Below are 12,807 nucleotides of genomic sequence, written 5' to 3'. Positions count from 1 at the left end.
ACAAATTTATAGTTATGAATTTTCGAAGTCTGAAATGAGCTAGCAATCTACCGAACTGATGCGCGCCCTTGGCTGTTAGATTGTTGGTTCACATGTTGTAGAAGTATTTAATATCTGGGTTGCTAAAGTACTGGAAAAACAATGGCGTGGAAGTAGTTGACGTAATGTGGTAATGTGGTATTATGGCGATATGGTTCATAATAATTTTATTATCGCGTCCCGTAGGTGATCATGATGCGATGAGAATAATGTGGTAATATGGTATTGTGACGATATGGTTCAAAATAATTTTATTATCGCGTCCCGTAGGTGATCATGATGCGATGAGAAAAATGACTGGGTAGTCATGTGGCGATGGAAAAAGGATTGTAGCATGGCAATAGCAGTACACTCCAGCTGCAAGTTCCCAGAGCGATGATAGTGTGTGCCAGCTGAAAAAGGCATCGGACGGCGGGCCAAGTTTTTTTTGACCCGTAGATGACTGCAAGGCGACAAAAAATATAGTAGTATCGACAAAAATGACTGGGTAGCCATGGGGCGATGGGAAAAGGAGGATAGTATGGCAGTATCACTACACACTAGTTGGAAGTGCCTGGAGCAAGGATAGCATGTGCCGGCTGAAAAATGCGACAGACAGTGGGTTAGGTTTTTTTTGAGAGGATGCGCAGAGGGAATTAGTGTTCTTCACATATCAAAGAGGCGACGGATAGCGGAGCAAATATATTTTGCCGATGCTTCTAAAAAAGAAGACAATAGTATTTTCACCGGATAAAAGAGACACAAAGCGGTGAAGTAAGTATATTTTTCCCGATGTTATCGTAGAAGAAGGAAGTAGTATTTTCTACGGTTAAAGATACGAAAGATGATGGAGCAAGCATATTTTTACGAAGGTACCATATAAGAAGCCAGTAGTATTTTTTCGGGGTAAAAGACGCGACGAATTTCCATAGGGTGAACTATTGCGAAGAAATAATTAATGATAAATTACCGTTGAAAGATTATGGCTGAAAAACATTCACCGAATGTTTCCTCAAAGTTACCCTAGATGAACTCCAAAGATAATATTGAAGAAAGGTAGCTGATGTTAAAGAGCTACCATCGAGAAATTAGTGCTAGAGATATTCATCGAAGGAATACTCCTTGAAAATTACCGTCGAAGAACTTCGTGCTTGGTAAGTTTTAATGATGGGTAATTACCGCCAGAAAATTACTATGGAAAATTACAGGTAATTATCTCGAGAGAATTTGAAGTTAAATATTCATGGAAATTATAAGGGAACTATAAATCAAGGAAAATAATAGTTTGGAAATTACATTAAAAAAATTACCGCAGAAAAAATACCGTCAAGAAATTACTGAGATTTTTTTTGCAATGCAGTTTAGCGTGGACAGTGTTCATGCAATGGTACTGTTCATAGACTGCATGAACAGTAGCCAAACCTCTGGGTAATTACCATCAGAAAATTACTATGGAAAATTACGGGTAATTATCGCGAGAGAATTTGAAGTTAATGTTCGTAAAAATTATAACAAAACTATAATCGAGAAAATGAAAGTCTAGAAATTACATTAAAAGTTACCGCGGAAAAAAATACCGTCAAGAAATTACCTTTTTTTTCTGCAATGCAGTTTAGGGTGGGCACTGTTCATGCAATGGTACTGTTCATAGATTGCATGAACAGTAGCCAAGGCTCTCTCTCCTTGCAGCAAACAGGTTCAACTTTAATAATTACCACCAGAAAATTACTATTGAAAATTACGGGTAATTATCGCGAGAGAATTTGAAGTTAATGTTCGTAAAAATTATAACAAAACTATAAATCGAGGAAATGAAAGTCTAAAAATTACATTAAAAAGTTACCACGGGAAAAAATACCGTCAAGAAATTACCTTTTTTTTTCTGCAATGCAGTTTAGGGTGGGCGCTGTTCATGCAATGGTACCGTTCATAGATTGCATGAACAGTAGCCAAATCTCTCTCCTTGCAGCAAACAGGTTCAACTTTAAAATATAGGTAATAATGTGTGCGGGTAAAAGAAAAAAAGAATCTAAGGAACACGTGGCATGGTACGATAGGCTACTGGTTCAGTGATGTATATGGTTATTTCCTACGATGCTGGGAGCATTACCCGGTGACGAGGACAACGTGGTGGTCGGAGCGTGGATGGCGACATTGTTGTTCTGGCCTCTGACTCTGGAGGTGAGGACGAGATGCGGCTCCACGTGGTGATCCCGTTCGCGTACTATTTAAGGTCTTGTTTACTTCTCTCGTATTTTTCTTCCCAATGGGTATGGTGATGGAAGGGGATTTAGTGTTCACCCAATCCCCTCAAATACCCTTCCCCAAAAATATACTTGTATGCTGGAGAGTTTTTAATTTAGGCAAAAAATGTGGGGATGGAACGGAATGGGAGGGGATATCTCGGGATCATGTCGTTCAAAACCGGAGAAGTAAACAGACTACTGGGGATTTTCCGGGATATGAAATAATCCCCTCCCATCCCCATAAATACCCTAGAAGTAACCAAGGCCTCAGCGATCTGCTAGTTCCGAACTGCGGTGGTTTGTGGCTGAATTCCTGTGTCTCCGACGAAGCTCCGGCGTTCCCGCCTGCTGTTTCCGTGGTCCTGCGTGCGAGAAATAGAGCTGAGGTGGATTCGGCTGAGCGAAAGATTAGGCAGAGAAGGGCGGGCGAGCAGTGCTGGAACCTTCCCTCCCGAGCTCGGCGGTTGTGCTCCAACAAGATCGGAAATCGAGCTTTTCGTGGTCTATAGTTTACGATTTTTGGAGAAACGAAGAGAGGCTGAGTATATATGGGAGCGTAGGGGCAAGGATTGGAACGAAATCGGGATAAATTTCTGGGGATATGAGTCGGTTTGGTAGTCTCGTGTTCGTATGAAAGTCTTGAAGACAATACGGACCAGCGTGGACCCTGGATGTCAGCGTTGGCAGAAAGAAACAAAAAAACAAAAGGAAAACAGGAGCTGCCCTCCGCTGCTGCGTCCTAGGCCGGACTAGCCGATGCGGCGCTTCGCGCGCGTGCGTGGATGTGGGATGGACGTGGTATGTCACGCTCTCGTTTGTTATTTCTTCTTTTCCATTTTTTAAATCTCAATTTAGATCAGAAACAACTCATATAAATTTTGTCCCTAAGAAAAAATGAATTTAAATTTCGATTTTCTTTTGAGAATACGAATAGTTTTATTAGAGTCGGGGAGCATTGGTCCGGTCCGAAACTTATTGTAGAGAAATAGTTTTGTACACGTTGGCCTCACATGGCTACTTATGTAAATTCAAAAATTAGTTTTCTAATGCTCGAATTAAATTCAAATATGCCAAAAAATGCACAAAACTAAACAATCTTAACATCCAAATAAAAATGAAGAAGTCATATTATCTTCTCTCTTGAAATAGGCGGTAGAAACATTTAGAAGATTCCATAAATTTGAATATAAATGACCTAGAAATCAGTTGGGATATTAAAATAATAATCCACTATAATTGGGAAAGTCATTTTATTCCCTCTCATTAATAATACAGATATGGTTGGATGAAGATTTTATATGCCACTCAAATTCAACAACTTGGATAGTCATGTTAATCCACTCATATAAACAAAAATAATTAAAGCAAGGTTGGGAAAATTCAAACAAGTCGTCAAAATTTTCTTTTCATTCATAATTCTAATCAAAGTCAAACAATTCAATTAAATTAATTTAATAATTTTAAAATTCCAAAATTAGGAAAAATTTGGGATGTTATAGACTACCACCCTTAAAAGAAATCTTGTGCTCGAGATTCGATAAGGCTAGAAAGAAAGGGTTTGGTGAAAGAGCAAAGTCTATACTCCGTGTTTTGTGTGTTTGATAACAACACAAGAATGAATCTCACCGTGTACAAATATTGTCTTTGATAGATTTGCAAGTGCACGGTGACCTCGCTGAACACGTCATGATCGAAGGACTGAAGCGTAGCTTATAGGTTTTCTGGTTTTGTGTGTGTATCGCGAGGTAACATGGCTGGAGAGGAAAAGGGGAAAAAGCAGTTTCTGCGTGACCGATACTACCGGTACCAGGAGCGGTAGTACCGCTACCATACTGGTACCTCCCTGCAGTACCGCTCTGGAAGATTGCATTGAAAAGTTCCACAGAGAGCCTTACGGTACCTCTACGGTACCTTGAGCGGTAGTACCGCCTTGGTACCGCTTAGGTACCGTAACTCAAGTTACGGCACCACCGCTTTGGTACCGCTAAGGTACTGCGCGAGGATCCAGGGACTCACAGAGGTCATTGCGGTACCTCAAGCGGTACCGCAAGCGGTACTACCGCTGTGAGTCCACGTGGCTAAATCTGTGGGGGATTTCGAATCCAGAGCGGTACTACCGCTTGCCAAAGCGGTAGTACCGGTCATGCGGGAACTGCACATAACGGTTGGATTTGAGGGGCCCTATAAAAAGACCCCTTCTTCCCCAGCTCGATTTTATCTCTTCTCTCTCTCTCTCCTCCATTGTTGTTGAGCTTAAACCTTGAGTATCTCCCAACCCATCCAACCAATCTTGCCCAAACTTTGAGGAGTGGTGGAGGAGGCCCCGATCTATATTTCTACCAAGAGAGATTTCACCAATTCGTGCTAGTCCTTTGTGGATCTTGGAGTTAGGGTTCCTATGGTGGGATCTTGGATGAAGTGCTCCTATGGAGGCTAGCTTGAAGTTGTGCTAGCCCCATAGGGTGTTGGGAGCCTCCGGTGTTGTGGAGCTCGCCCCAACCTTGTGAAGGAACCACCGCCTCGATCGGTGCCTTAGTGGGGATGGGGGAGCCCCTTTGTGGAGCTCTCTCGTGGAAGAAGGTGAGGCCTTCCTTCGTGGTGTGGCCGCCTAGCCTCTTGTGTGAGGCTAGCACCTCCTCATAGCAGACGTACTCCCTTTTGTGGGAGGAACTGCGGGAAACAAACATCGCCTCGTCTCCGCGCCCCCCGGTTGTCCCGCTCCCTAACTTTGTTATTATGCTTGGTTCCTTTGCTTGTTGCACTAGCCTATGATCATACTAGGAACATCTCCACCACTAAAGCTATCACCTTTACCTTCCGCATCGCCTAAAATCTGAAAAAGAATTAAAATTTGTGTAGCGTCCATTCACCCCTGTTCGCTACGATCCATTCAATTGGTATCAGAGCATGGTTTTCTTGCTCGGGCTTTACCGCCTAAGAAATGGCCGAACAAGAGACGGTTGTGAATGGGTCCCTTCCCCGTGAGCAACCCACTCCATCATCTACCGTCGATAGCACAACGGCTACGTTGGATGACCTCAAGAAATTGGAGTCATCCATCGTTAGCCAAATGAAGGCAATGATGATGGAGTTGGCTGCTCCGAAATCAACCCCCACCGTAGATCCTAAGGAAAGTGTCGTGCATCCCCCACCAAAAGCTAATCAATTTCCTCTTGTTGATTTTTTCGCTCAATCGACAAAAGACCCGCAAAAGGAAGGGCTTGGGGAGACCGGCACTTCATCCAAGGGGAAGGATGAGACACCGGTTGCAGAACTCTTAGGGGGTAATCATGCGGTGCCAACGCCAAGTGATTACACCATAAATGTTCCAATCCCTATGCCGCATATTTTGTCTCATGGTTCACCACCGTTACTTGAATCCAATAGCTTTGAAAATTGGTAATTCTTAATGCGTTCTCATGTGCGCAGCGCTTCTACCGAGCTTTGGCGCATCATCGAGGAGGTTTATTCACCACGAGACCCAAAGAACTTGACAAGAAGAGAAGTGGTGGATGACCAACTCAACGCCACCGCCATCAACATGATTCACATGGCCGTCACGCCCAAGGACCATGCTCATATTTGCTCGCTCAAGACCGCCAAGGAAGCATGGGATAAACTCGACAAGCTATTCCTCGGAAATGAGAGCATTCAAAGCTCTCATTTCGATGAAGTGAACAACATGGCCGACAACTTCGTCATGAATGAGGGAGAATCGCCCGAAGAGATGTACTGGCGCCTTATTGCTCTCGCCGTACAAATGCAAGATCTTGGATCAACGTTTGTGGATGATCATTGGATCAAGCAAAAGTTCTACAACGCTCTCCTCCCTTACGAGGAAGTAAAGTTGACGGCCAGCCGCCAAAATGCCTCCTTCCACGCTATGACATCCGATGAAGTTCTTAGCGAAGTCATCGCTTTGGACATCTCCAAGAAGAATGCAGAGGATCTTGTTGCTCGCGCCCACAACACCCGCAAACCCAACCTCGCATTGAAGATGATGGTGCATGAAGCTAGTGAGAGCGATGAGGATCCCATTGAGTGGGGTCCGGATGATCTCAAGACCAACTATCATGAGCACATGGCCCTCGCCGCCAAGAGATTTTGGGAGGGAAACAAGACCCGAAGCACAAGATCAAGAAGACCACGTGATTCTCCAAGGAATTCCTCCAAGAGTCCAAGGGAGGGGCAAAGGGGGATAACATGCTACAATTGTGGCGACAAAAGTCATTTTGTTGCGGATTGTATCTATGAGAGAAGAGAAGATAATGGTGGAAGGCTCGTCCACAAAGAAAAGTTTAAGTCCCTCTCCAAAGGATTCTCCAAGTTCTCCTCCAAGCCCGGTGACGACAAGGTCTCCTTCACCAAGAAGCCAAGAGCTTTTATCATCCGTGAAGAGTACTCCTCCGATGAAGATGAGGAGCGTGATGACATGAGCTCCAACAAGGAAGAAGAGGGAGTGGCCGCCATCGCCATTTCCACTCCCTCCATCTCCCTCTTCGACACCCCAAATGAGAACCTCGTCACCAACAACTCCCGTTGCCTCATGGCAAAGGTATCTTCGGAAGTAGAATCCCCTTCCAAACTCACATCTCCATCTAATGCTATATCTATTGATGATGCCACTAGTCTCACCATTAAGCGTGAGATTATGGGTTTGGATTCTTTTCTCACTAACATGCAAGTGGATACCAAGACCCATGTTGGGGCCCTCTTGTCCCAACTTGGTGCGGCTCAAGACCTCATAGAGGAGAAGGAGAGGCTTGAGAGGGAGGCGGAAAATGAGATCGCCTCTCTCAATCAAGTGCTTGAGAAGGAGCAAAACTTGCGCATGTCTCTTGAAGCTAGTGTCATCACCCTCGAAGACTCCAACAAAGCCAACATCTCCCAACTCACCAAGGACCGAGATCATGCTCTTGGATTGGTGGGTGAGCTCAAGAAAAAGAAGCTTCTTCTTGAGGATGACCACGCATTACTTCTTGAGGAAGTTGCCGCTCTCACCAAGGACTTCAAATCCTTGGAGAGTAAACATGCACTTCCCTCCGAGACATGTGATCATTGAGACGTCCATTTTGCATCACTATTTTATATCATAATTTACTGTTATTCATTGATATATTTCATATTTAGAGATGATACTTATGTTAATTCACCTATTTTGCATGTTTCATGATTATTGGAGAATTACTCACCGGAGTCAGGATTCTGCTGGAAAAAGCACCGTCAGGATACAATATTTCTGAAGATCAACAATTGACGGAAAATATACCGAAGCTCCTATTTTTCCAGATGACGGAGCCAGCCAAAAGGGGAGGCCAAGGAGGTCCGCCATGGGCCCTCCCCATAGGTCGGCGCGGCCACCAGGGTTGGCGCGCCGCCATGTGGGGAGGGGGCCCACGACCCCCTCGGCCATCGCCCTTTCGCGTACTTCATCTTCCAGAAACCCTAAGGTGCGACAGAACATCGAGGATAGTCACAGCCTAATGTGGGGCGGAAAACACCAAAGAGAAAAGAGCTCTCCGGCAGGCTGAAATCTGCCGGGGAAATTCCCTCCCAGAGGGGGAAATCGTTGCCATCGTCACCGTCATCGAGCTGGACTTCATTGGGATCATCATCATCATCATCTCCGCCATCGACACCGTCATCTCCACCGCTGCACCTCGCCTCCGCTGTAACATCTAGGGTTGAATCTTGATTATTTCATAGGGGAAACTCTCCCGGTGTTGATTACTCCTTGTTATTGATGCTATTGAGTGAAACCATTGAATCAAGGTTTATGTTCAGATTGTTATCCATCATCATATCACCTCTGATCATGTTCCATATGATGTCTTGTGAGTAGTTCGTTTAGTTCTTGAGGACATGGGTGAAGTCTAAATGTTAGTAGTGAACTATGTTGAGTAATATTTAATGGTTTGATATTTATGTTGTGGTGTTATTCTTCTAGTGGTGTCATGTGAACGTCGACTACATGATACTTCACCTTTATGGGCCTAGGGGAATGCATCTTGTATTCGTTTGCTAATTATGGGGTTGCCGGAGTGACAGCAACCTAAACCCCCGTTGTTATATCGATGCATGAGGGATAGCAGGATCTCAGAGTTTAAGGTTGTGGTTAGATTTATCTTAATTACTTTCTTGTATTTGCGGATGCTTGCAAGGGGTTTAATCACAACTATGTATTAGTCCTAGGAAGGGCTGTGCATTAGCATAGGTTCACCCACACAACACTTATCAAAACAATGTAGATTAATCAACTATATGAAGCGAAAGCACTAGACTAAATTCCCGTGTGTCCTCAAGAACGTTTGGTCATCATAAGTAAACAAACCGGCTTGTCCTTTGTGCTAAAAAGGATTGGGCCACTTGTTGCAATTATTATCCTCGCATTTTACTTACTTGTATTTTATTTATCTGCTATATCAAAGCCCCCTGAAAACTTGTCTGTGAGTATTTACAGTGAATCCTTCATCGAAACTGCTTGTCAACACCTTCTGCTCCTCATTGGGTTCGACACTCTTCTTTATCGAAAGTACTACGATACACCCCCTATACTTGTGGGTCATCAAGACTATTTTCTGGCGCCGTTGCCGGGGAGTGTAGCGCTATTGGTAAGTGAAATTGGTAAGAAAAACTTTTACTGTACGTGCTGTTTTTATTTCTTCCTTCTGCTATAATTCATTATGGAGAGATCTTCTCTTGAATTCCTATTTGTAAAATCTACTACTACTGCAAAGTTAGTGGATGAGGCACCAGGTGAGAAAGTAATTCCATATAAAATACCTATGAAAATTATTGAACACGTTGTGGATAACCGCTATGAAGGGGATGGAACTGTCCATCATGGAGATCATTTACTATTTTTACATGAATTATGCGGGTTATTCAAGTGTGCAGGTATTTCTATGGATGAAGTTAGGAAGAAACTATTCTCTATATCGCTATCTGGTAAAGCGGCGCATTGGTATAAATTGCTGAAGAATGGGAATTCTCTTGATTGGAAGGATATTGTGCCTCTATTTTATTCTAAATTCTATCCTCCAAGTGAAATTCACAAAGACCGAAACCGCATATATAATTTCTGGCCACATGATGGAGAGAGTATTGCCCAAGCATGGGGGATATTGAAGTCTTTAATGCTCAAATTCCCCATTCATGAGCTTCCTGGTAATATCATCATTGATAATTTCTATGCAAGACTTTCTTTTCAAGATAAAACCTTGCTGGATACTGCTTGTTCTGGATCATTCACACGCAACAAAGAAGAGTTTAAATGGGACCTTCTTGATCGGATTCAGGAGAATACTGAAGGATGGGAGAACGACAAAGGTAGAGAGTCAGGTATAAATTATGATTATGAATGCATTGAAACTTTTATGGATACTTATAAATTTCGAAATATGAGTGCTACTTATGGTCTTGACTCTCAAGTTGTTGCAAATTTTTATAAAGCTTTTTCCACTCATTTTGAATTGCCTAGGAAGAGTTTTAATAAGTATCATGAACCTTACAAAGATAAAACTGATTCACCTATAGGTAAATGTATTGAAGTTAAAACTGTTGATCAAATTCTTCCTGAAGCTTATATTGAAAAAAAACCCTTTTCCTGCTAAAATGAAGGAGTATTATGTTATAACTAGTGTGGTTAACAAAAGTGCGAAGAAACCTATAGAACCTGAGGAGCAAATAAATGTTGAACCTGCTGTTGCAATAGTTAAAGACCTTGTGACCGAAAATGTAGAAGATGGTCACATCATTTTGTGTGAAGATGCTTCTAATATTATTTCACATCCTAGTAAGTCGAGGAAAGACAGTGTTCCTATGCTCTCTGTTAGAATTGGTGATCATTGTTATTATGGTTTATGCGATATTGGTGCAAGTACTAGTGCCATTCCTTATGAGCTTTACAGGGAAATCATGCATGAAATTGGTTCTTGTGAACTTGAAGATATTGATGTGGTTATTCGGCTAGCTAATAGAGAAACTATCTCTCCTATTGGTATTGTTCGAGATGTCGAAGTTCTATGTGGTAAGATTAAATATCCTGCTGACTTTTTGGTACTTGGTTCTGCTGCTAGTAAGACTTGTCCTATCATTTTTGGTAGACCTTTTCTAAATACTTGTGGAGCTATTATAGATTACAAGAAAGAGAAAATTGTGACTAAATTTGCTGGTGAATCTTATGAGTTTAATTTCTCTAAATTTGCCAAAGTTCCTTATGAAGCTGAATTGCCTAATAATGATTTTAGAGTTGAACAGCTTGCATCTATTGCTCTTGCTCCTAATAATCCTTTGCAGCAACATTTGGAGGATCATGAGAATGAAGTCTTTAGGGAAGAAAGGAATGAGCTTGATGAAATTTTCCTTCGTCAACCTATTCTTAAACATGACTTACCGGTTGAAGATCTAGGTACAACACCACTGCCAAAGGAAGATCCTGTTTTTGATTTGAAACCGTTACCTGATAATCTTAAGTGTGCATATATTGATGATAAGAAACATATTGCTGTCTACTGTTGGCTTCTTTTCCTGTAGACAGTGTTGGGCCTCCAAGAGCAGAGGTTTGTAGAACAGCAGCAAGTTTCCCTTAAGTGAATCACTGATACGCGTACAGCACGTGACCGTTGGGAACCCCAAGAGGAAGGTGTGATGCGTACAGCGGCAAGTTTTCCCTCGGTAAGAAACCAAGGTTTATCGAACCAGTAGGAGCCAAGAAGCACGTTGAAGGTTGATGGCGGCGAGATGTAGTGCGGCGCAACACCAGGGATTCCGGCGCCAACGTGGAACCTGCACAACACAACCAAAGTACTTTGCCCCAACGAAACAGTGAGGTTGTCAATCTCACCGGCTTGCTGTAACAAAGGATTAGATGTATAGTGTGGATGATGATTGTTTGCAAGAGAACAAGAGAACAAGTATTGCAGTAGATTGTATTCGATGTAAAAGAATGGACCGGGGTCCACAGTTCACTAGAGGTGTCTCTCCCATAAGATAAATAGCATGTTGGGTGAACAAATTACAGTTGGGCAATTGACAAATAGAGAGGGCATGACAATGCACATACATGATATGATGAGTATTGTGAGATTTAATTGGGCATTACGACAAAGTACATAGACCGCTATCCAGCATGCATCTATGCCTAAAAAGTCCACCTTCAGGTTATCATCCGAACCCCTTCCAGTATTAAGTTGCAAACAACAGACAATTGCATTAAGTATGGTGCGTAATGTAATCAATAACTACATCCTCGGACATAGCATCAATGTTTTATCCCTAGTGGCAACAGCACATCCATAACCTTAGAGGTTTCTGTCACTCCCCCAGATTCACGGAGGCATGAACCCACTATCGAGCATAAATACTCCCTCTTGGAGTTAAGAGTAAAAACTTGGCCAGAGCCTCTACTAATAACGGAGAGCATGCAAGATCATAAACAACACATAGATTGATAATCAACATAACATAGTATTCTCTATCCATCGGATCCCAACAAACACAACATATAGCATTACAGATAGATGATCTTGATCATGTTAGGCAGCTCACAAGATCCGACAATGAAGCACATAAGGAGAAGACAACCATCTAGCTACTGCTATGGACCCATAGTCCAGGGGTGAACTACTCACTCATCACTCCGGAGGCGACCATGGCGGTGAAGAGTCCTCCGGGAGATGATTCCCCTCTCCGGCAGGGTGCCGGAGGAGATCTCCTGAATCCCCCGAGATGGGATTGGCGGCGGCGGCGTCTCTGGAAGGTTTTCCGTATCGTGGCTCTCGGTACTGGGGGTTTCGCGACGAAGACTATATGTAGGCGGAAGGGCAGGTCAGGGGGCCACACGAGGGGCCCAGACGACAGGCCGGCGCGGCCAGGGCTTGGGCCGCGCCGCCCTGGTGTCTGGCCACCTCGTGGCCCCACTTCGTCTCCTCTTCGGTCTTCTGGAAGCTTCGTGTGAAAATAGGCCCCTGGGCGTTGATTTCGTCCAATTCCGAGAATATTTCCTTACTAGGATTTCTGAAACCAAAAACAGCAGAAACAAAGAATCGGCTCTTCGGCATCTCGTTAATAGGTTAGTGCCGGAAAATGCATAAATATGACATAAAGTATGCATAAAACATGTAGATATCATCAATAATGTGGCATGGAACATAAGAAATTATCGATACGTCGGAGACATATCAGCATCCCCAAGCTTAGTTTCTGCTCGTCCCGAGCAGGTAAACGATAACAAAGATAATTTCTGGAGTGACATGCCATCATAACCTTGATCATACTATTGTAAGCATATGTAATGAATGCAGCGATCCAAACAATGGTAATGACATGAGTAAACAAATGAGTCATAAAGCAAAGACTTTTCATGAATAGTACTTCAAGACAAGCATCAATAAGTCTTGCATAAGAGTTAACTCATAAAGCAATAATTCAAAGTAGAGGCATTGAAGCAACACAAAGGAAGATGAAGTTTCAGCGGTTGCTTTCAACTTATAACATGTATATCTCATGGATATTATCAATGCAAAGTAATATAACAAGTGCA

Source organism: Lolium perenne, chromosome 3 (genome assembly GCF_019359855.2).
Source record: "Lolium perenne isolate Kyuss_39 chromosome 3, Kyuss_2.0, whole genome shotgun sequence".
Classification (NCBI taxonomy): domain Eukaryota; kingdom Viridiplantae; phylum Streptophyta; class Magnoliopsida; order Poales; family Poaceae; genus Lolium; species Lolium perenne.
This window is presented reverse-complemented; position numbering follows the sequence as displayed.